The following is a 22293-nucleotide window of genomic DNA, read 5'->3' on the forward strand; positions in this document are numbered from 1 at the left end:
GATGTTAAAAAAAAAAAAAAGAGGGAAGAGGCTGGGTCAGGGTGTACCACTTCAGTATAAGTTGTGTGAGTTCTCAAATTGGGAGTCTCAGGTACGAAAACCCCTTAACTTACCAACTGAGCTATCTTCCTGACCACAGGAGCACAGATGTTTTGAAAATATTTACTTAATATTGTTTCATTTGATAGGACACACAGAAATTGAGACAGGAAGGGGAGACAGAGAGGGAGAGAGGGAGAGAGGAAGAGAGACAGCTGCTTCACCACTCATGACGCTTCCTCCTTGTAGGTGGGGACCTGGGGCTTGAACTTGGTAACATGTACACTGAACCAGATATGCTACTATCCAGCCTAAGCATAAGATTTTTTTTTTTCTATTAAGGTCAACAGATTATTATCACTATTATTATTTATTTTTAAAAAATATTTATTTATTCCATTTTGTTGCCCTTGTTGCTTTATTGTTGTAGTTATTATTGTTGTTGTTATTGATGTCGTTGTTGGATAGGACAGAGAGAAATGGAGAGAGGAGGGGAAGACAGAGAGGGGGAGAGAAAGACAGACACCTGCAGACCTGCTTCACCGCCTGTGAAGCGACTCCCCTGCAGGTGGGGAGCCGGGGGGCTTGAATAGGGATTCTTAAGCCTGTCCTTGCGCTTGGTGCCACAAGCGCTTAACCGGCTGCACTACTGCCGAACTCCCTATTTATTTATTTTTATTTTAATATTTATTTTATTTATTTATTCCCTTTGTTGCCCTTGTTTTTTTTTATTGTTGTAGTTATTATTGTTGTTGTCATTGTTGGATAGGACAGAGAGAAATGGAGAGAGGAGGGGAAGACAGAGAGGAGGAGAGAAAGATAGACACCTGCAGACCTGCTTCACCACCTGTGAAGCGACTCCCCTGCAGGTGGGGAGCTGGGGCTCGAACCAGGATCCTTATGCCGGTCCTTGTGCTTTGCGCCCTATTTATTTTTTTAAATAAACTTAAACAACTTAGTGTTTCTATCTTCTCTAGTCAGATAGGTTAAGCGAAAGCTTGACTTTATTTTTAATTTTTTTCACACTGATTAAGAGTCTAAGGAGTTTAGGTTTTGATTCAGGTCTTTGTCTAGTGGCCCTAAGGATAGGAGCTCTGGATCCACCTCAAGAAAAAAGGAGTGAGTATACTCTTCACTTAGACATGGGGAGGGGTTGACTAGAGAGTAGCAAAACTTTATTTTCTGCTTCTGAGCCTAAGAAGGTTTCTGGAAGATGAGACCTCTTATTTCAAACAGGGGAGAGACTGGGATGGCCCACACTCACCCAGATCAAACCAGATTGGGAGTCTCTCTTCAGCATGCGGTTGATACTATGGGAAGCTGGGCTCTAAAGTGGAAAGGAAGATTTGCACATTTTGACACAACTTAGTTAAAGTCTATTTTCAAAGCAGCTTCTTCAAAACAATATTCATTTATTTTTATAATCTATTTTTTTAATTTTAGTTTTTTCATTATCTTTCTTTCTTTCTTTATTGAATAGAGACAGCCAGAAACCAAGAGGGAAGGAGGAGATAGAGAAGGAGAGAGAAAGAGATATCTGCAGCACTGCTTCAACCAGTCACAAAGCTTTCCCCCTGTGGGGACTTGAGATTCGAACCTGGGTCCTTGCTCATTGTAACATGTATTCAACCAGGTATGCCATGACCTGGACCCTATTTATTTTTAGATAGAAGCAGAGAAAGTGTGTGTGTGTGTGTGTGTGTGTGTGTGTGTGTGTGTGTGTGTGTGTGTGTGTGTGTGTGTATGTGTGTGATAGAAACCATAGCATGGAGTTTTACTTCTACCTGGTAGGGACCCAGGTGAGCTCTTTTGCCAGCCCTCTCTAGAATCTTCCCTCCCCCCCTCCAGGGTTATTGCTGGGGCTCGGGCTCGGTGCCTGCAATACGAATCCACTGCTCCTGGAGGGTATTTTTCCCACTTTTTTTTGCCCTTGTTATTATTATTGTTGCTATTCCTGTCATTGTTGTTGGATAGGACAGAGAGAAATGGAGAGAGGAGGGGAAGACAGAGAAGGAGAGAGAAAAACAGACACCTGCAGACCTGCTTCACCACTTGTGAAGCGACTCCTCTGAAGGTGGGCAATCAGAGGCTCAAACCGGGGTTCCTATACCGATCCGTGCACTTTGTGCCATGTGCGCTTAGTCCGTTGCACTACCGTCTGGCCCCCTGAAATATTTTCTTAAATAATTTATTTTTTATTATTGGGTAGAGACAGAGAGAAATTGAGAGGTAAAGGGGAGATGGAGAGGGAGAGAGAGACACCTGCAGACCTGCTTCACCACTCGGGAAACTTCCCCCTGCTTGAACACAGGTCCTTGCGCACTGTAGTGTGTGCTCTTAACCAGGTGCACCCCCGCCTGGCCCCCATCTCTAGAAGCTTAACGATGATCTGAAACCCCTGCAATGTATATCATTTTCTCTCGCTCTGCTGTCTAAAATCCTATCCTGAGAGAAACAATGGCATGTATTTGCATATGAAGTGGACTCTTTCTCAATCTTATTTTAAATTGGAGCCTGACAAATGAACTTTAATAATTCTCACAATTGAAAGTAAACCATTTATCAAATGTTCATAACCATTTGGAAACCTTATTTATAGTTACTTTAGAAGATTACATTAATATTTTTAGAACAGTCACAAATAATTGTCAAATGTACCTAGTATTTGGGATCCCCTTCCTTCTTCTTTCTTCTTTTGTCTCTTTCTATCTCTTTCTTTCTTTCTTCCTCTCTTTCTTTTTTGAGTTCAGAGGTGACTTTCAACAGAACTTCAAAACCAAATTGGGAAACAATGAACATAGAACCGTTCTTTTTAATCACAAGCAAAATCTATCACACATGTTCTTTCAAGTAAAGTTTATTAGAAAGAAACAGCTACCAGAGAACCACATGTTAACTCTGACTTGGCAAGGTCAGGCTGGGGCAATAAACCCTTGAACCTTACAAATATGCAAAGCTGACATAAATAACAAATTAAACCCAGCCAGGTATAACACTTTGGCCCTTTGGATGTGAGGCAGATACCAATTCCAGGAACAAGAGCCTGTTGATTTGTAAGGAAACCCTGGTCTTACCCTCTTTGTTCGCTGTCCATTAGTTTTGCATCTGGGTGCCACTTTGCTCCTTCCTGCTGGGGTAAAACCTCATAAAAATGATTCTGCTGTGTTCTCTGGTAACGCCTCCACAGCTCAACGGGCTGTTGGTGTGGGACATCGGACTAATAACGGAGCACGTTTTTATGAAGGAACGGAGGGACTTGGGTGGGATTGACACAAGGTGTTGGCGGATTTGAAAGCCATTTCTAAATGATGGTGCTTGGGATGCTCTCCAGGAAGAAGTGGAGGAGAGGGCAGAGTAAGATGTGGTACAATGTAGGAAAAGAAACAAGTGGTTGTGAGAAGGAAGGGGGGTAGGGGAAGGTGTGGGGGAGACGTGCCTTTCTGTGTAAAACAGGGTACCTTTATCTGCTTTCCAAGATGGAAGTTACTAAAAGATCTGAGAAGCCAGAGGTATGGAAGAAGCAGACAGGGAACAATCTAAAGCAATGTCCAGGATTCATGGCAGATTGCTTTATCACTGGTGTGGCAGCACACAGCTGAGAGACGCGTGTTTTTGTTTGTTGAGTTCATACCTTTGCTTAACGAGTAACATAGGAGTTTTGAGGATTATTACTAAGTTCCCATGTTAAATTATCCTGTCACTGCTCTCCTTCAGGGATATGCACTCTGGCAGACCTAATCCGTAATGTATTTAATAAAGCAAACAGTCTATCAAACTCAATGAATTGGTGGTTGGACTCAGGGCTTATTTATTTATTTATTTATTTATTTATTTATTTATTTATTTCGCTTGAGATGCTGAATCTGGACTTTCCACAGCCAGGACTGGGAAGATATACCACATCCAACAGTCCTGTTGAATCTTGTATTTGAGGGGGAACAATTGGGCAGTCAGTGAGAATGTTTTTCTCTTGAAGTCAACTTGTTTGCGCCAGTCTGGACAACATCCCGTTGACCCGTGGCTTTTTTTTGATAGAGGACCTATTGGATTCCTTAGTGCTGAGGGAAGACTTGATTAAGTACTACCTGTACTTAATATCACATTGAATGTTTGAATTCTGTGAATCTCCTATTAAGAAATGTCTCTTTAGGGTGGGGCAGGCCATGGCGCACTGGGTTAAGTGCACATAGTATGAAGCGCAAGGATCCCGGTTCGAGCCCCAGGTTCCCCACCTGCAGGGGGGTTGCTTCACAAGGGAGTTGCTTCTCTGTCCTATCATAAATAAATAATTAAATAAGCAAACAAATAACACAAAAAAAAAGGCTTATAAGAAAGAAATGTCTCTTTAGGTCAACTCAATGTCTTAAAATATCTTTAAAATTTAGAATATATATAGTCACTAAGGCTATTGCTTGGGCTTGGTGCTGCTATTTCTAATCCACCACTCTGACAGCTGTTTTTTTTCTTTCTATTTTATTATTTGATAGCACAGAGAACAATTGAGAGGGGAAGAAAAGAGAGGACTGTGTGGTGGCACACCTAGTTGACCACGCATGTTACAATGAGCAAGGACCTGGGGTTCAAGCCCCTAGTCCCTACCTGCAGGGGGAAAGCTTTGTGAGTGGGGAAGCAGTGCTGCAGGTGTCTCTCTTCCCTGCTCTACCTCCCCTTTCCTTATTAATTTCTGATAGTCTCTATCCAATAAATAAAGATAATACCAAAAAAATTTTTTTAAAGGAGAAAGATAGATCCCTGTTATATAATCTTTCTGACTCGAACATTTTCCCTTTCCTTAAAATAAAACAAAACAAAACAAAAAGAATGCTCTAAAGTATTCCCAGGTGATTCCAGCAAAAGTTTTTGTCTCTTTGATTGCAAAAGCAAGTATTCAACTTTTTAACTTGACAGAGATCTAAATCTGGCCTCTATCCACTTTTTATTGACAGCAAAGGAAAACAGTGACTTGGTTATGGCTTAGCCTGTTCTCTCTCTGTGTAGCTGATTTGGAAAAACAAAAACAAAACACAACACAACACAACACAACAAAAACATTGTGTTTCTTTGTTGAAATGGGTGGGCTCCACTTCCACTCTAGTTTAAGTTTACCATGAAGATCAGGGCCTCATTCTAAATCTTGCTTTCTAGTCTTTGTGACCAATTGGCAGTTCTTTAAAAAAAAAAAAATTGAAAGAGTATGAGCGTTCCGATTCTTTAATGATTTTATGTTTTCTTTATTATCTTGCCCCTGGCCCTGTTCACCGAGGAATGTGAATACCCAAGCTTAGCTGTTTTGAGATGTTATGTCTTGATTTAGGGTCTCACGCTGGTCTCCCCCCACCCCCGCATCCTCCTGTAGACTAATTACTTAATTCACTGATCCAACCTTGACCTGAGTGAGATTCTTGCTGCTGGGAAAACTGGCTATCTGGCAAGTTGTTGAGTTTTGGCATCCAGTTAATCTCAAGCTATTTTGGAAAAGAGAGAGAAGAATGAGGAGGAGGAGGAGGAGGAGGAGGAGGAGGAGGAGGAGGAGGAGGAGGAGGACCTTGCTCCTTGCTTCTCTGTTGATTCTCTGTGTGGGAGCTTACTAGAGAGAAAGGAGAGAGGCAATTAAGAGGCTCTTTTACAGGAAGCTGAATCAAAATGCATATCACTGCCTTATTTATTTTTGGATTCTTGTGGATCCAAGGCTGTTGCCTCTAAGTCTCAAGGCCTAAAGGATTAGGATGTGTAGAAATATATATAGATTACTCAAGAGGAAGGCTTGTTAAGACTGTCTATTCCTCTGTGGCCTCAGGGCATGTACCCTTGAATTGTATTAAATATTATACACAAATGTTTATTTAATGTCCTTGCAACTGACAGGTTATTAAATGCTAGATCAAATGACAAGAGAGTTCAACATCAGACTTGTTCACGGGCGAGTTAGGGGTGGGATATGCTGCTTCCTGTACAAACAGGGAACTATCCCCAACTCCATTTAACCTGTTGAACAGAGGTTCCAATGAAGGTGGGGGGGGGAGGATAAGGGAAGTGATGTTTTAAAAGTGAAAATGAATCAACTTAATTTTTACAAGTGCGCTTTGATTTTCAAGTAAGGAACTGACATGACTCACCTCGGGCCTCAGATTATTGAAAGCTAAAGGGCAATAAAAAATATGATTGGCGGGAGTCGGGCTGTAGCGCAGCGGGTTAAGCACAGGTGGTGCAAAGCGCAAGGACCGGCCTAAGGGTCCCAGTTTGAGCCCCCAGCTCCCCACCTGCAGGGGAGTCGCTTCACAGGTGGTGAAGCTGGTCCGCTGGTGTCTGTCTTTCTCTCCCCCTCTCTGTCTTCCCCTCCTCTCTCCATTTCTCTCTGTCCTCTCCAACAAGGACGACATCAATAACTACAACAAGGGTGACATAAGGGAATAAGTAAACAAATAAATATTAAAAATAATATCAGAATCGTGGGGTCCAGGCTGTGGTACAACTGGTAGAGCAAGCATGTTACTATGCTTGAAGGTATGTCCTTCCTGCCATTGAGTCCCCAGTGCCCACCCTGCAGGAGGAAGCTTTCCCAAGCAGTGAAGCAGGGCTGCAGGTGTCTCTCTTTCTCTCTCCCCCTCTATTTTCCCTTCCCTTCTCAAATTGTCTTAGAGTGTCTCTATTCAATAAGTAAAATAAAATATGTGATGGGTGAAGCATCATCCTTTTCAATGACTTCTTTCTACAGAGTAGGAGGCAGACTGTCAATATTTTGGTAGCCAGCTCTTACCTGTTTTTAGTCAAATAAGTGGAGCATTTGAAAAAAAAAAAAAGAGCTTTTAGTTCAATAATAGATCAGTGACAGTGCCAGTGATGCCAAAAAGCAGCCTGTCAGTGGAAGGTCACTAGAGAAGTATAATCAGTTTTAGGACTTGATGTTGTAACTGACTTGAATGAAAGACTTTTCTTAAGGTGACACGAAGATGAAATATTTAAGATAGACTGGAAGATTTGACTGGAAATTCACAATGTCTCTCTGAAAATAGTCTGCCCTGATTTACAGATCTTCAAATTTCAATTTATGAGCTGAGACTGGAGTATTCCACCAGAGGATGAGAATAGAGTAGTCATATTAGAGTCAGCTCATATATCCTAAAGACAGACTTTGGAAGAATTAGAAAGTATAATAAAGTGCCTATCCCTTTAAGACAGGGCCTGGCTCCCTGCCAATTTCTAACCTAAAGCATCAAATATTTTTAAAGCCCTTAAAACTGTCACTTTTCCCCTCGACTTTTGTCATCTCTAAATGAAAAAACAGTACCAAGGAGATTTGCCCATATTGTTTCAAGTCTCCTCAGGATATTTTTGAAAAGTAAATATTTATTGCTGACAATAATTTTTTGCTAAGGTTAACCAGCTCTCCGAAATGGGGTGTCTGAAAGGCAGAGAAACTGTTCAGCCTCTTTCTGGGTACAGATCATTGCAAGGAAAAACTCACCCAGCAGGCTATGCAAAACAGAAACAGTTAAAATCTCATTATTATTATTATATTTTGCAAAGGAGATACTTTTTTTTTTTTTGGAGTCATCAGCTAGAAGAAGCTAAAGACTAGAGGTCTCCTATAAGCCACTAATGATCTCAGCCTTTGTCCCTGTGCTGCTGCTGCTCCTTCCCTTTCTGCCATTTTCCATTTTTAAAATATTTATTTATTTATTCCCTTTTGTTGCCCTTGCTTCTTTTATTAGAGTTATTGTTGTTGTAATTGATGTCATCTTTGTTTTTGAGAGGACAGAGAGAAATGGAGAGAGATGGGGAAGACAGAGATGGGGAGAGAAAGATAGACACCTGCAGACCTGCTTCACCGCCTGTGAAGCGACTCCCCTGCAGGTGGGAAGGCAGGGGCTCGAACTGGGATCCTTATGCCGGTCCTTGAGCTTTGTGCTATGTGCACTTAACCCACTGCACTACTGCACAACTCCCCATTTTTCCATTTTATTGGATAAAACAGAGAGAAGTTGAGAGAGGAGGGGGAGACAGAGAGGTGAAGAGAAAGACACCTGCAGACCTGCTTCACCGCTTGTGAAGTGACCCCCTCCCACAGGTGGGAAGTCCTGGGCTTCTTGAGGTGGTTTTTGACTGTGAAGTCACCTCAGAGGACTCTGCCATCTTGAGTGTTGCCTCTTTTAGTTTCCTGTATAGACGTTTCCAAAACACATTACACTGACAGTGTTTTCTTCCTCTAGACATTCACAGAGGTCCAAGCCCCTGCCCCCAAACTGCTGCTGATAGTCTCTATGGGATATTTGGGAACACACACACACACACATACACACACACACACACACACTCGCACACAAACTCACACACACTCATACACACTCACACACACACACTCACACACACTCACACACACACTCACACACACACACTCACACACACTCACACACACACACACACACACACTCACACACACACACACACACACACTCACACACACACACACACACACACACACTCTCCTCACATATATGTTTTATCTTCAGGTTGACTAAGAAAAGGCATTAAGATTAAACAAGGTCCTTTAATGCAGATTTCCTTCAATGTTGTTTTTTTAAGGGAAAAAAAAGATCTTATTTATTTCTAGGATAGACATAGAGAGAAGGGGTAGAGACACCTGCAGCACTGCTTCACCACTTACAAAAGCTCCCATCTGCAGGTAATGACCAGGGCCTGGAACCTGGGACCCTTGCACATTGTAACATGTGTGTTCGATCACATGTGCCACCACCTGGCCCCTCATCAAGCTTTTAATATACTCCATGAGTTTCAACTTACAAGGAACTGGTTTAGGCTCTCAAGAACTGTCAAGGACACTTACCGGTGGATAATATTTGGTTGACTGCCAGCTAGAGGTTATCAAGGAACTAAAACTTTGGCCTATGGTGTTTCTAGTTACTGGTTAATTAATTAGCTTGAGGAGTACTATAAATACTGTTGGAAAAGACCTCAAAGTGGTGTGTATCTGTTTTTTTTTTTTTGATAAATATAAGAGATGTTTGAGAGATAGAATGAATATAGTTTGAATACTTTAAGGTTATATCCCTATCTGTATGCTACAGAAATAGGTTTATGTGTGATGTTACATACACATACTAGTTCGATCACTCAGGATTTCTTCTTGGCTTCATGTAACCACCATCTGAAAATCTTAGTGGCCTAGGGGAGTCGGGTGGTAGAGCAGTGGGTTAAGCGCATGTGGCACAAAGCATAAGGACCAGCTAAGGATCCCGGTTCGAGCCCCCGGCTGGCTCCCCACCTACAGGGGAGTCACTCTGCATGCTGTGAAGCAGGTCTGCAGGTGTTTATCTTTCTCTCCCCCTCTCTGTCTTCCCCTTCTCTCTTGATTTCTCTCTGTCCTACCCAACAATGAGGACATCAATAATAATAATAACTACAACAATAAAACAACAAGGGCAACAAAAGGGAATAAATAAATAAATATTAAAAAAACACTTAGTGGCTTAAACAATTTGCTAATCTCCTTCTTACAACACAACACTCCTATATAATCAAATAGAGACTTGGTCCTATCCTACTGCTCCCAATATTTATCAAAGAGTTATTTCATGTTTGTAAAATGATGTACTGCACTATACCCATAGTCTACATCATAGACAGGAAGAATAAAAAGGAAGAAAAGGAGAGAGAGAGGCATGATCAATTAACTACACCCCACCAGCAAACCCTACTCAGCCATTTATGTTGCTAGTTTATTGGCAAATTCTTGGTTCCGTAACTGGAACCCAGGTCTTTGCTCATAGGACTACGTGTGTTTAACCATGTGCACCACTCCTTGATCCCCATGGATTTAGTTGTGTTTTGTTTTTTTTTTAAACTGGGAATCTGATGATCAGAAATTCAGAATCCTGTTAGTAAAGGAGCAGAGACTAAACAGATCTGAGCGAGATGACTAGCATTGCTGTTATGTTTCTTACACTGCCATGAGCTCAGTGGACATCATCTCAGACTAAGATATTTGGATGCATCTCCAATTAACAGCTTCATGTCTAGAGGAAGCACTGGAGATGTTGATATTCAGTAGAGATTGTCCAGGATCACAGAAATAGGTTTCCAGACATTCAAACACCAAAAAAGCATTAGGGTCAACTGTTGGGAAAGCAATTAGGGGAGGATAGAAGTACACATGTTCCCAGATGCTTTTGATTCAGGAGAAGAAAGACAATAAGAAAGACACACACACACACACACTCTCTCTCTCTCTCTCTCTCTCTCTCTCTCTGTGTGTGTGTGTGTGTGTGTGTGTGTGTGTGTGTTAAATATTGAAAGTAACATAGAAAGGTTTAGATTGAATTAGGTTTCCATTTTGGAACTGTTTAATTAAATACGCTCACATCCTTAGTGTCTATGTAGACTTAAAGGGTCCAGGCATATTTAAACTGCTGTTGCAATAAGTTGACTTTATTTACAAAAGAAAAAAAAGTCCTTGGCTTTGAAAAGATTTCAGAGGCATCTTTATTAATCATTACTAAAACACACCTTTAGCAGAGGACTCTGAAGCATCCAGCGCCACCTAGTGGTAATTACCTTGACCTATAGGCACAAGACCCTTGGGGGAGGGGGGCAAAGAGAGACTGGAATGCTGGCAAATGTGACAGGTGACTTTCTATTCTCTCCCTCTCCTTCCTATTTCCCTTTCTTCTGCATGCTTCCCAACTGCAAATTTTCTTAAAAAAAAAAAAAGTATGTCCTTACCCTACCCCCCCCCAAAAAAAATCACCAGGCTTTTTCCTCACATTTGACTTCTAGCTATATCATTTAGAAAATAATTGGATGACCGCCTTCCAAGATCACTTTCAAATTAAAATGCCATAATTTTGTCGTCCTAAATTCCACGTTTACTTATCTGGGCTTGTTATTACTACTGAGTTCTGATGACAAATTTCCATATTCCTAGTAGACAGGTTTCCTGGGGTGGGGACAGGATGGTCACTGGTAGTACTGTCATTCACATCACATCAGTTCTAAGAGTAAGCTTCTCCCCCCTGAGTCAATAAAACAGCTTTATTTATTTTGGTGGTTAGTTGAAAGAAGATGAACTTTGCAATCAGCCTGATGAACATCTGAATACTGGTTTGACCAGTTACTATATGTAGGGCACTGAGCAAGATACATACTACATTGGTTGGAAGAAGAAACCGAATAAAAGGTGAAGAAGAGACAAGAAAGCTTATGCTTCAATACTTCATGAAAAAAAAAAAAAAAGAAGAAGAATCTATGCAAAACTGAGAGGATAGTCTGGTTACATAGGGACTTGAATTTCCAATTTTCGTATAGAAGTTTGGCTAGAACAACACAGAGGAGGAAGAAGGTATTTTTGGTGAGATAATTGGTGCATGTGGGCTTGCAAAGATGGTACTGTACAGAAAACACTCAAGAGAAAACAAGGAGATTGAAATAACTTCACTGGAATGACGTGCTTTAGTTTGTAAGACTTTTTAATATTTATTTTCTTTTTTTGTTGCCCTTGTATTTTTATTGTTGCTGTAGTTATTGTTATTGATGTCATCATTGTTGGATAGGACAGAGAGAAGTGGAGAGAGGAGGGGAAAACAGAGAGGGGGAGAGAAAGAGAGACACCTGCAGACCTGCTTCAGCACCCGTGAAGCAACCCTCCTCCAGGTGGGGAGCCGAGGGCTCAAACCAGAATCCTTAGGCTGGTCCTTGCGCTGCGCCATGTTCGCTTAACCCACTGCACTACCTCCTGACTCCCTGGAATGACGTTTTTATTTTATTTATTTTCCCTTTTGCTGCCCTTGTTGCCTTTTCTTTTTATTGTTGTTGTAGTTATTATTGTTGTTGTTATTGATGTCGTCGTTGTTAGATAGGACAGAGAGAAATGGAGAGAGATGGGGAAGACAGAGAGGGGGAGAGAAAGACAGACACCTGCAGACCTGCTTCACCGCTTGTGAAGCGACTCTTACGCAGGTGGGGAGCCGGGGGCTCTAATTGGGATCCTTAGGCTGGTCCTTGCGCTTTGCACCACATGCGCTTAACCCGCTTCCCTACCGCCTGACTCCCTATGACGTGTTTTAAAATATGGTGGGAGCCAGGGAAAGAGAAAGACAGGCTGGGAGTATCGATTGACCTGTCAATGCCCATGTTCAGTGGGGAAGCAATTACAGAAGCCAGACCTTCCACCTTCTGCACCCCACAATGACCCTGGGTCCATACTCCCAGAGGGATAAAGTATAGGAAAGCTATCAGGGGAGGGGATGGGATACAGAGTTCTGGTGGTGGGAATTATGTGGAGTTGTACCCCTCTTATCCTATGGTTTTTTTTCAGTGTTTCCTTTTTATAAATAAAAATTATATATATAAAAGAAATATTGTGGGAGGAGTGTGTTGTCTTTGTCATAAGCTCTTGAAACTTTTCCTTTCATCACAACTGAAAGTGACATCAGGATTCTGAGTAAAAAATATGACCTGGTAAATAGGGTGCATCATATATATATATATATATATATATATATATATATATATGTTGTATATATGTTAAATCTATGAAAAAATTATTATTCTTTGTGATGAAAGGAAAAAAAGGAAAAATGACAATAAGAGCAAGAGAAAATGAAGGCGAATGAAATTAGAGCAAGAAAGGACACTCCGTCTGATGAACGCCTTGACTTCTGCCAAGATACTGTAGAAAGGAAGCCATGGACTTAGCTAACATATATCTACATCATGGTCCAAGAAGTGCAACTCTTCACAGCTGTCTGATGTGTGGACTGTAGTATCATGATCATAAGAGTTCAATAAACCCCTGCCAAGTAAATGCATTGAACATATTCAAGCAAACTGAACTTGACAATAGACTTCAGTGCACACCCTCATACATTCAAAAAGAAGAGCGTGAGATAGTTTTAAATATGACAAGGAATTAAAAGTATTTATTAGAAAAAGAAAAGTTTATCTTCACTGAGAAAAGGTCCCTAAGTGGAAAGCAGATAAATGACGACTGAAAGACGTTATCACATCATGCCAATTGTCAATACTGAGAAAGGTCTAAAGATAACATTCACTTCTGCTGTGAGCCTTTAGGGACTTAGGAGCGATCAGTGGGTCATTAATTGATTAATTCTTTTGCAAGAATATTTAGTTTGTTCGTTTTATATAATCAATAGTTCCATACGAGAGACAGAGACAGGGAAGACAGAATACCACTTTGGCTGTGCTGGGCTTTGAACCAAGAGCCTCAGGCATTTAAGGTTGGTTGGTGCTCTACTGCAGTTTGGAGACTTCTTTTAAAAATCGTCACAGACATTGGGCATTTTCTAGGTTCATCTGGTATAGATACTAAAAACCAAGAAAAGGGTTGGTCAGTGGTGTACCTAGCTAAGTGCACAAGGGCCAGGGTTAAGGGGTTTGGACCCAAACTCACTGCCTGCTGAGGAGAAGGTTCATGAGCAGTGAAGCACGTGCTGCCGGTGTCTCTCTATCACTCTCCTTCTATACTCCCCCTCTCCTTCCAGTTTCTCTCTGTCCTATTGAATTAAGGGGAAAAAATTAAAAAAAAAATAAATAAAAGGAAAAAGATGACCACCACGAGTCTTGGATTCATTGTGCGCACTGAGCCTCAGTGATAATCCTGGTGACAATTAAAAAAAAAAAAAAACATCAAGAAAGACCTATTATTCAAGTTAGCACAACGTTATTCTAAGTAAATACCTAAAATTGTATTTGATAAAACTCGACAAGAAATCGCAAACCAACCTGCCCTTCATTCTGTCTCCACTTTCTGTCTTATTTTTAAAAGAGGTGAAAGCTGAAATTGAGAAAATTATTGAGATTCAGTGGCACACTGATAAAGGGATCTACCTACAAAGTAATACTTTCTCTAAAGAGATTTATTAGCTATTTGTGTCATATTGGAATAGCTTCGGACATTTATCAAAATGTAATTGCTTTTCTTAAAGCCTCTTCGATAAAGTTATAGTTCTGTTTGTGGAGCCATGAGCGCAGGCAACATAATGAGGAAATGCTGACTTGCAGGAAGTTCAAACTGGATGAGGAAAAGGTGTTTTGCTATTTTGGCTTCATGGATGAGAAGACTGCAGTGAAGCAAAGGTAAGAATTATTTATAAAGCAAACCACTGAGTTGGTGCTGGTTGACAACCACCTGCACATATATCACATCTTAGACTACATGGCCAGTCGCTTTTGCAATTGATTACTTAGTTTATGTTTCTAAATAGCTGAGTACTCAGTTGATTACATGAATTAGATTTAATTATTCTGTGCACAGCCCCCCCCCCCGCCACGCTCTTGTCAGAAGCCCTTTTTTTGTTTTGTTTTGTTTTGTTTTGTTTTTGTTTATTAAAGTCCCCAAAAGTTGTCTTGGAATAAAAAAAAAATGTTGGTCATCTATCTCCCATTTGGTACCATGAATTCCACTTTTTTTTTTTTTTTTTTTAACAACATGAGAATGAGTCACACTTAGGGTTCTTACTCTGCTCTGCAGAGTTTGAGAGGAATTAGGATTCTTGCCCTGACATGGGAGGTAGGTGAGCTCTTTCCTTTCCATGCAGAGAAAGGATTAGACATGGCTATAAGTGTTCTTTCAGGGGAAGGTCCTTCCATGCTTCTTAGGGCTGAACAAGCCTCTTCCTGGAGATTAGGAGATAATGCATCTGGAATAACATAAGCTCTTCCAGGTTTGTGGTCTATCTAAAAAAATCAAATCCCTATAATCTCATAGTCCATCTGGCTCCACATACATTTGGGTAAAGTTTAAATATCAGCTGTGGCTCTGGGTGGACAACTTTCAGAACAGGAGAGGGAAGAAAGGAAAGCTCTCTTTATGATTATAATTATAATTTTATTTTATTAAAGTTCAGGTTAAACATTCCTTTGCCTTGGTGGTATTTTTTTAAGCACAGCTTTTTTTAATTTTTAAAAAGTATTTATTTATTTACTTTCCCTTTTTGTTGCCATTCTTGTTTTTTCATTCTTGTAGTTATTCTTGTTGTTATTGATGTCACCATTGTTGGATAGGACAGAGAGAAATGGAGAGAGGAGAGGAAGACAGAGAGGGGGAGAGAAAGACAGACACCTGCAGACCTGCTTCGCCACTTGTGAAGCAACCCCCCCCCCCACAAGTGGGGAGTCGGGGCCTCAAACCCAGATCCTTAATGCAGGTCCTTGCGCTTTGCACCACGTGCTCGAAACCGCCCGGTAGTCATATTTTTCTTTCAGCAGCACAGAGAGTGTCGTTGGCAGAAGCCTCTTCAGACTGTTTCTCCCATTCTCCATTGTGCTCGGCTGGCCCCTGTTAGCACGAGCAGAACCCAGACCCAGCCAGTGCTCCGATGGAAGCAGAACAAGAAGAAAAGGTGAGAAAACATAAATGTCGTGAGGGAGTAGATTAGCCCTTTGACATTTCATTTTGGGGAAGAAAAGCATCTCTGTCTAGCCCCAATCATGAGACGTGAGTCAGTGGTTAAGTGGGGAAACCAAAGAGCCTAGAGGAGCAAAGTGATTGGTATTTGGTGAAGTGGAAGTGTGTAAGTATGGGACCAGAAGTAGTATGATATGAGTTAAGGGCCTGGAGTTTGAAGGAAAGCAGGCCACAGTTCAAGGCCAGGCCTTGATACATCGTAAGAGTGTTTACCCTCGTCCCACAGTGGAAAGAATGAGAGTGGGGATGAAGAGCACGTCTTGGAGCCCTTGTAAGCGCGTACTGGGTCTGTGTGTGAAGGACATGATACTGTGGAGTCTATCCAAAGAGGGACACAGTAAGTGACTACTGATCAAACAGAAAGGATAGCCTGCCCAGATGGGAATTTATTTCAGAAGCTTTTGTTGTTGTTTTTGTTTGTTTGTTTGTTGTTGTTTTGTACTAAACTACAGGTAGTAGAGTACAAGACCTGCTATATACAAAGTGGTCCAGTGCGCAATTCTGGAAGGCAGAAGTACTGTTGCTGTGCTCCTGAGTCTCAAGAAACATCAGGGAGTTGGGTGGTAGCGCAGTGGGTTAAACACACGTGGTGCAAAGCACAAGGACCGGCGTAAGGATTCCGGTTGGAGCCCCCAGCTCCCCACCTGCAGGGGAGTAGCTTCTCTCCCCCTCTGTCTTCCCCTCCTCTCTCCGTTTCTCTCTGTCCTATCAAACAACATCAATAACAACAACAATAATAACTACAACAATAAAAAACAAGGGCAACAAAAGGGAATAAATAAATAAATAAATAAATAAATAAATAAATCCTTATGCAGTTCCTTGCGCTTTGCGCCACGTGTGCTTAACCCGCTGTGCTACCGATTATGTCATTTTAAGAGTTTATTCTCCATCCTAACTCTTCCCTCTAACTATCCCATCGAGTTTACTCACAGAAACTTTAGTTACTTCCTGGGGAGGTTTTAACACAGAGATGTTAAAAGTGTATAGCTGCAGATTTCCCAACAGCTACATTTCCTAATTCAAAGTATAACTGTTGAACTGACAAAGAAAACAATACTATTTACTGTGAAGATCTTGCTTTTTTTCCAATGTATAGTTTGGGTTTAGATTTTTAACTAAATGAAATATTGTAAAGAGACATTCAGTTCAACAGAGATAACGCCTTGGTAAGTACTTAGAAGGTATTTCCAGAAACATGAACAATTGAACACAGTTCTATGGGCTGTTCTGAGACTTTTCTTGGTGCCTGGAAGGACTTCTAATGACCAGACCATTCAATTAGTTTAATGAACTTTTGATGATTTTTCTCATTAAGTTAATGGCATTCTTCATGTCACTTATAAGTAGGTAATGATACCACCCTTAATATTTACTTATAGAGTTTTTCCATCAAAAGTCATGAACAATTTAAGGGGAAAATATAAAAATCACAGTAGTATGGGAGTCAGGCGGTAGTGCGGTGGGTTAAGCGCAGGTGGCACAAAGCACAAGGACTGGCGTAAGGATCCTGGTTCAGGCCCTGGCTCCCCACCTGCAGGGGAGTCGCTTCACAGGCAGTGAAGCGGGTCTGCAGGTGTCTTTCTTTCCCCTCTCTGTCTTCCCCTCTTCTCTCCATTTCTCTCTGTTCTATCCAACAACAAGGACATCAATAACAACAAATTATAATAATAACTACAGCAATAAAACAACAAAGGCAACAAAAGGGAATAAATAAATAAATAAATAAATATATACATATATTTTTTTAACCAAAGCACTGCTCAGCTCTGGCTTAGGGTGGGTGGTGCGGGGGATTGAACCTGGGACTTTAGAGCCTCAGGCACGAGAGTCTTTTTGCCTAACCATTATGCTATCTACCCTCTGCCATAAATAAATATATTTAAAAAATCACAGTAGCTTGATTTTTTGACCATGAATTAAAAGCCAGATGTTCATGCACTGGTGGGAAAAAAATAACTTGTTGCTTTTTAGTGATTAGAAAATTATTTTTCAATTTTTAGTCTAGAATAGGATAAGTGAAAATGCTATATTCAAAAAATGTTTGGCCTTCACTCTCTCCCCAATATCACATGACTCAAAACAAATGCTTTCCAGTTGTGAATTTTAGAAAATGATTTTGTACCTTCAGTATCTATCTAAGTACATATTGTGTGTTAATTTTTTCTGGGATCAACTGTCTTGCTTCAAATTTTAATTCGACCTAATTTAATCTATTATTTTATCAGAGCACTGCTCAGTTATGGATTATGGCAGCACCGGAGACTGAACTTGGGACCTCAGGCATGAAAATTTTCTGATTAACTATATTATGCTATTTCTTTGTTCCCTAACTGGAGTTTTTTCTTTCAGAATATTTTATTTGTTTACTTTTTTGATAAATATGGACAGAAATTGAGAGGGAAGATGGGAGAGAGAAAGAAAGACACATACTTGGGGGTTGGGTGGTAGTGGCAAGGGGCTAAGCACACATGGCACAAAGCACAGGCTTAAGGATCCCGGTTCGAGCTCCCGGCTGGCTCCCCACCTGCAAGGGGGTCGCTTCACAGGTGGTGAAGCAGGTCTGCAGGTGTCTATCTTTCTCCCCGCCTCTGTCTCCCCCTCCTCTCTCCATTTCTCTCTGTCCTATCCAACAACAATGGCAGCAATAACAACAACAATAATAACAACAACAATGATAAAACAAGGGCAACAAAGGGGGAAAAAGTAGCCTCCAGGAGCAGTGGATTCGTAGTGTAGGCAGCGAGCCCCAGAAATAATCCTGGAGGCAAAAAGAAAAAAAGAAAGACACCTACTGCACTGTTTCACTGTTCATGAATCTCCACCCCCCCCCCCACAGGTGGGAACTGTGGGCTCTAACCTGGGTCCTTCCTCGTGCTGACATGTGCACTCTACAGAGTGTGCCACCTCCCAGTCCCCTCTAGCTTCTTTAAAAAGAAGACTCTGAGTTATTGCCATTTCATTAGATGCTCTCCATTGGCTGTTTATTATGTGTTATTTTGGTTTGTTTGGCCAATTACCAAGGAAGTACTTGCTGGGAGAACTGGACAACTTTTAATTATGTTTCATATGCAGAGTCAGATGCAGCTTAAACATAAACAAACTCAAGTACTCAGACTCTCTACTTCACCAGTCATCACCAAAGAGACAAAAGCAGACGGGGAAGTCCGGTGATGAGCACAAGCATTTGGATATCTTCAGCAAGATTCAGGTGCAACATGCACAATTTGAGCGGGTCTATGGATTGTGTTGATTTCGTTCTAAAGCCTAAGGTCAAGCCTAACGAGTGTTCAGTCAGTGGATTACAACCCTGCCAAAGGGAGGCACCTTTCAGCAGTTGTAGACATTTCTTGACTCCAGAGAGATCCAGGTGCCAGGTCACAAGGAATGTAAGTCTTCTGTGGAGGATTGTGCTAATTTGTATAGGTTCCAGTCCTAATGCTTTAAAGATGTCAGACTTTAGTCCTAAAGTTTCCAAGACCCCAAAGCCTGTAGGCTGCCTGGCTTGGTTTCTGGGTCAATTCTTCCTGTTCTTAAAGCCCCATTGAGGTGCACTGCTGTTTCTTCTTTGGGAAGTGTGTTTGATTACCTATGATTTCTCACCTTGTTGGGTTTAGGGCAGGCTTAGGGCTGCACAGAGCGTGAAGTCATGGCTTAGCCACGTGACTTTCCAACCTCCCAGAGCCTCTTCATGAGGAAGATGCCTTCTAGGTGCACTTAGAGACGTGTAAGTCACAGAAACGTGGACTCTAAACGGGATCCTCAGGCGGGCTTGTCAAAGCAGCAAGCTGAGGGCAGTGAGGTTAGGTGACACTTTCTAGATGCAGATTGGAAGCAAATCTATCACTGGTTTATACATACAAACCACATTCCTTGAGGATCTCATGGCCTTCTCCTGACATAGCATTCTAGTTAGCACAACACCTAGCGACCACAGGGGCCCAGTCAGCTAGTGAGTCAGGAAGTCGGTTTCCCAGGATGCTCTCCTTTGGGGAGACCATGTGCTCATCTCCAGCCCTCAGGGCTGCTGCTCCATTCCTTCCCACAGCCGTGTTTGGCCTTACAGAGCCTCCCCATTCTGCATCTTTGCCATAAAGTGGGAGAGCTGGCATTCTTTAGGACCTGGGGGACTTGTTGTGTTCCCCTGGAATGTGTTGAATGGCTTGTAAATTAGAATCCCTAATGAAAACTTGCTGGTGTCCAACTGCAGCAATCATCTGGTTAAAATCAGGCAGTAATTCCACTAATTTTACTGCCCTCTCCCAGCCCTCAACGCCTCATTTAGGGAAAAATGTTTATGTTCCCCTCAAAACACCTGCGTTGGAACTTTAGTTCCCCAAAGCAATTATCTGATTTTTATTTGGTATTGTATTATTTCATTTCATTTCACTTCTTCTCTCGGTTTTTTTTTTTTTTCTTTCCCTCTGTGTAAACGGGAGATTTCTTCCTTTCCTAAAATCTAAGGAAATACAGCCAGCCCTGAAATCTTTTAACTGTGGGCACGCTACAGAATCATGCTTTTTCTCTGCACAGGATTTAGTATGAAGCTTTTGCCCAAAATCTTTTTGCAATTTTTTATTTCAGAGAACAATAAAGAAGTGTGCCTGATGGTAAAACGAATTCAGGTTTGAGGCCATGAGGTTGTGACTGCTACTTACCAATTAAGAACCTTCCAAACAGACAGAAACTTTGATCAAAATTTAATTGTACAGAGACTGTGGCTACTTCTATCAATGTTACAATGCTACAAAAACAAACAACAAAATGGTTCATCCCTCCCAACAAAAGAAGTTCCAAAGCAAATGTCAAAAACATATTATGTATGTTGGATAAATGTGACTTTCATCTGCATAAATTAATAAGAACTTTACCTGGTGGTTCATTTTTATGGTTTCCACTTGTTTGAATTAAAGAGAGACAGACAGAGAGAGAGAGAGATGGAATTTTTCTTTCAAACTTGGGTAACAATTCACACAACATTTTGCGTCTTGATACAAAACAGAAGGGAAAGAATGTTGAGTAACATATACATGCATTTCTCTGTTTGTTTCCAAAGCATCACCTTTCCCTCCCACCCCATGCCATGTCTGGGAAACATCTGGGAACCGGGTCTGCATTTCAGGTAATGACATGCAAATAAGCCCACCGGTTAACAGAATTTCCCTGACCAATAATGGAATTGGACCAACAAGTAGGTTCTTAAATTGGAGCCAGGCTGGCCCAGTCCAGATGCGCACACAAGAGCACATAATCCTGGTTGGACAGATCAGAGTAGAGGTGCCCTGTGGGGGCTGAGAGGACCAGAAACTTATGTGACAGGCCACTGAAGACCAAGGAATTGCTGTCGAGAAGTCTTTTCTAAGTATTTATAGATATCTGTTATCTAGGGTGAGCCACCCTGAGGTCCTGCAAGCCTGCCGTCTCAGTGGCAGCCCCGCTGTGGTTTGTCAGGGGCCTTACTTTCTCTACCTTGGGTTTTCCACTTTGGAAGGGCCTGACGGATGTGCTCCATTAGTTGATGGAGCCTCCAGATTGCTCTGAATACCAGGGACCAAGAGAAGAGGAAGCATCTTCCTTTTACCCCCTTAATTTACCCGGAGTATCAGTTCCCCTCTCCCGTAGCCTCTTCCCACACAAACACACAAAAATGAGAAGCTACTACTGACTTCCGGTGGGTTTTCTTCAGGGCATCCATAGAGCACTGTGGTTGCCTCGCCTTAGAAAACAAACCAGTGGCACACCTGGTTAAGCACACACACTATAGTGCACAAGGACTGGAGTTCAAGTCCCTGGTCCCCACCTGCAGGGGGAAGCTTCATGAGTAGAGAAGTAGGGCTGCAGGTGTCTCTCTGTCTCTCTCCCACTCTGTCTCTCCCTCCTCTCTCCATTTCTCTTTGCCTCTATACAATAATAAATAAATAATAATTTACAAAAAAAAAGAAAACAAAACAGATGCCTTTCAGACTGTAACAGGAAAAGGGGATTGAAGCAGCTGTGGAAAGATTCTAATCAAGCTGAGCCAAGAGGCACCACATGCGCTTACATCAAAATTAGGGACAACGGCTTCAAGTAAGGATCATCTGATTTTCCTTATTTTAAAGTACTGAGATATTTTACAGTTGATTTTGTTTTTTAAATGAAATCTGGAAGAAAAAAAAAAAGCCTTACATTTTAGACGTCACAATTAATGACCATCAGGCGACCAAAGCTCACTGAGGATCAGAAAAAAAGAGCAAACATTTGGATAGATTTCTCAAGGCTGATGGATATATTTAACTGATGGCTATTGAATTTATCAGGGTCAGTTAGCATAATGAAAACATATTTTATTAGGTTGTTAAAGGGATAAATTGTTTTCGTATTTATTCATCTGTTCCCAAAGCTAATTTAGGGTTTTTTTTTAAAACATACTTTTCATGTTCCTAAAATGAACAGCTAAATAAATAAAACAGTTTGAGAACAGAAGAATCCACCATAGCTGTAACATAGCACTTCTCAGTACAAATCTGAGTGATGATTGTCAAGCATGGGAATATTCACCAGAATTCCCAGAGTATTAACAAAGGGAAGTAAAAATCAGTAAAATAAATAAATAAAAATCAGAGGCAAGGTTGATGGTTGTTAACTTAAATACAAAACCGATATAATCATATCTATTATTTAAGCTGAGAACATATTTGCTTCAGATTACTGCTGTTATGTTCCCAAGGGCTGAATAGCACAAATAACCTGCGGGGGGGGGGGGGGGAATCCCATGGCAAAATTTGTTTATTTAAAAAAGAAGAGAAAAGAAAGAAAGAAAGAAAGAAAGA

At 41.3% G+C, this 22293-nt stretch overlaps 1 long non-coding RNA gene across 1 annotated transcript in view; it reads left to right on the plus strand.

Moving 5' to 3' along the window:
• The window catches only part of LOC132534859 (uncharacterized), a 538114-nt gene that overhangs the window by 422330 nt on the left and 93491 nt on the right, over positions 1-22293 (plus strand). Inside the window, exon 18 of the long non-coding RNA XR_009546598.1 lies at positions 14001-14151. This is a non-coding gene — a long non-coding RNA (uncharacterized LOC132534859). The remainder of the gene's footprint in view (positions 1-14000; positions 14152-22293) is intronic.

This window comes from Erinaceus europaeus, chromosome 20 (assembly GCF_950295315.1).
Source record: "Erinaceus europaeus chromosome 20, mEriEur2.1, whole genome shotgun sequence".
Taxonomy (NCBI): Eukaryota; Metazoa; Chordata; class Mammalia; order Eulipotyphla; family Erinaceidae; genus Erinaceus; species Erinaceus europaeus.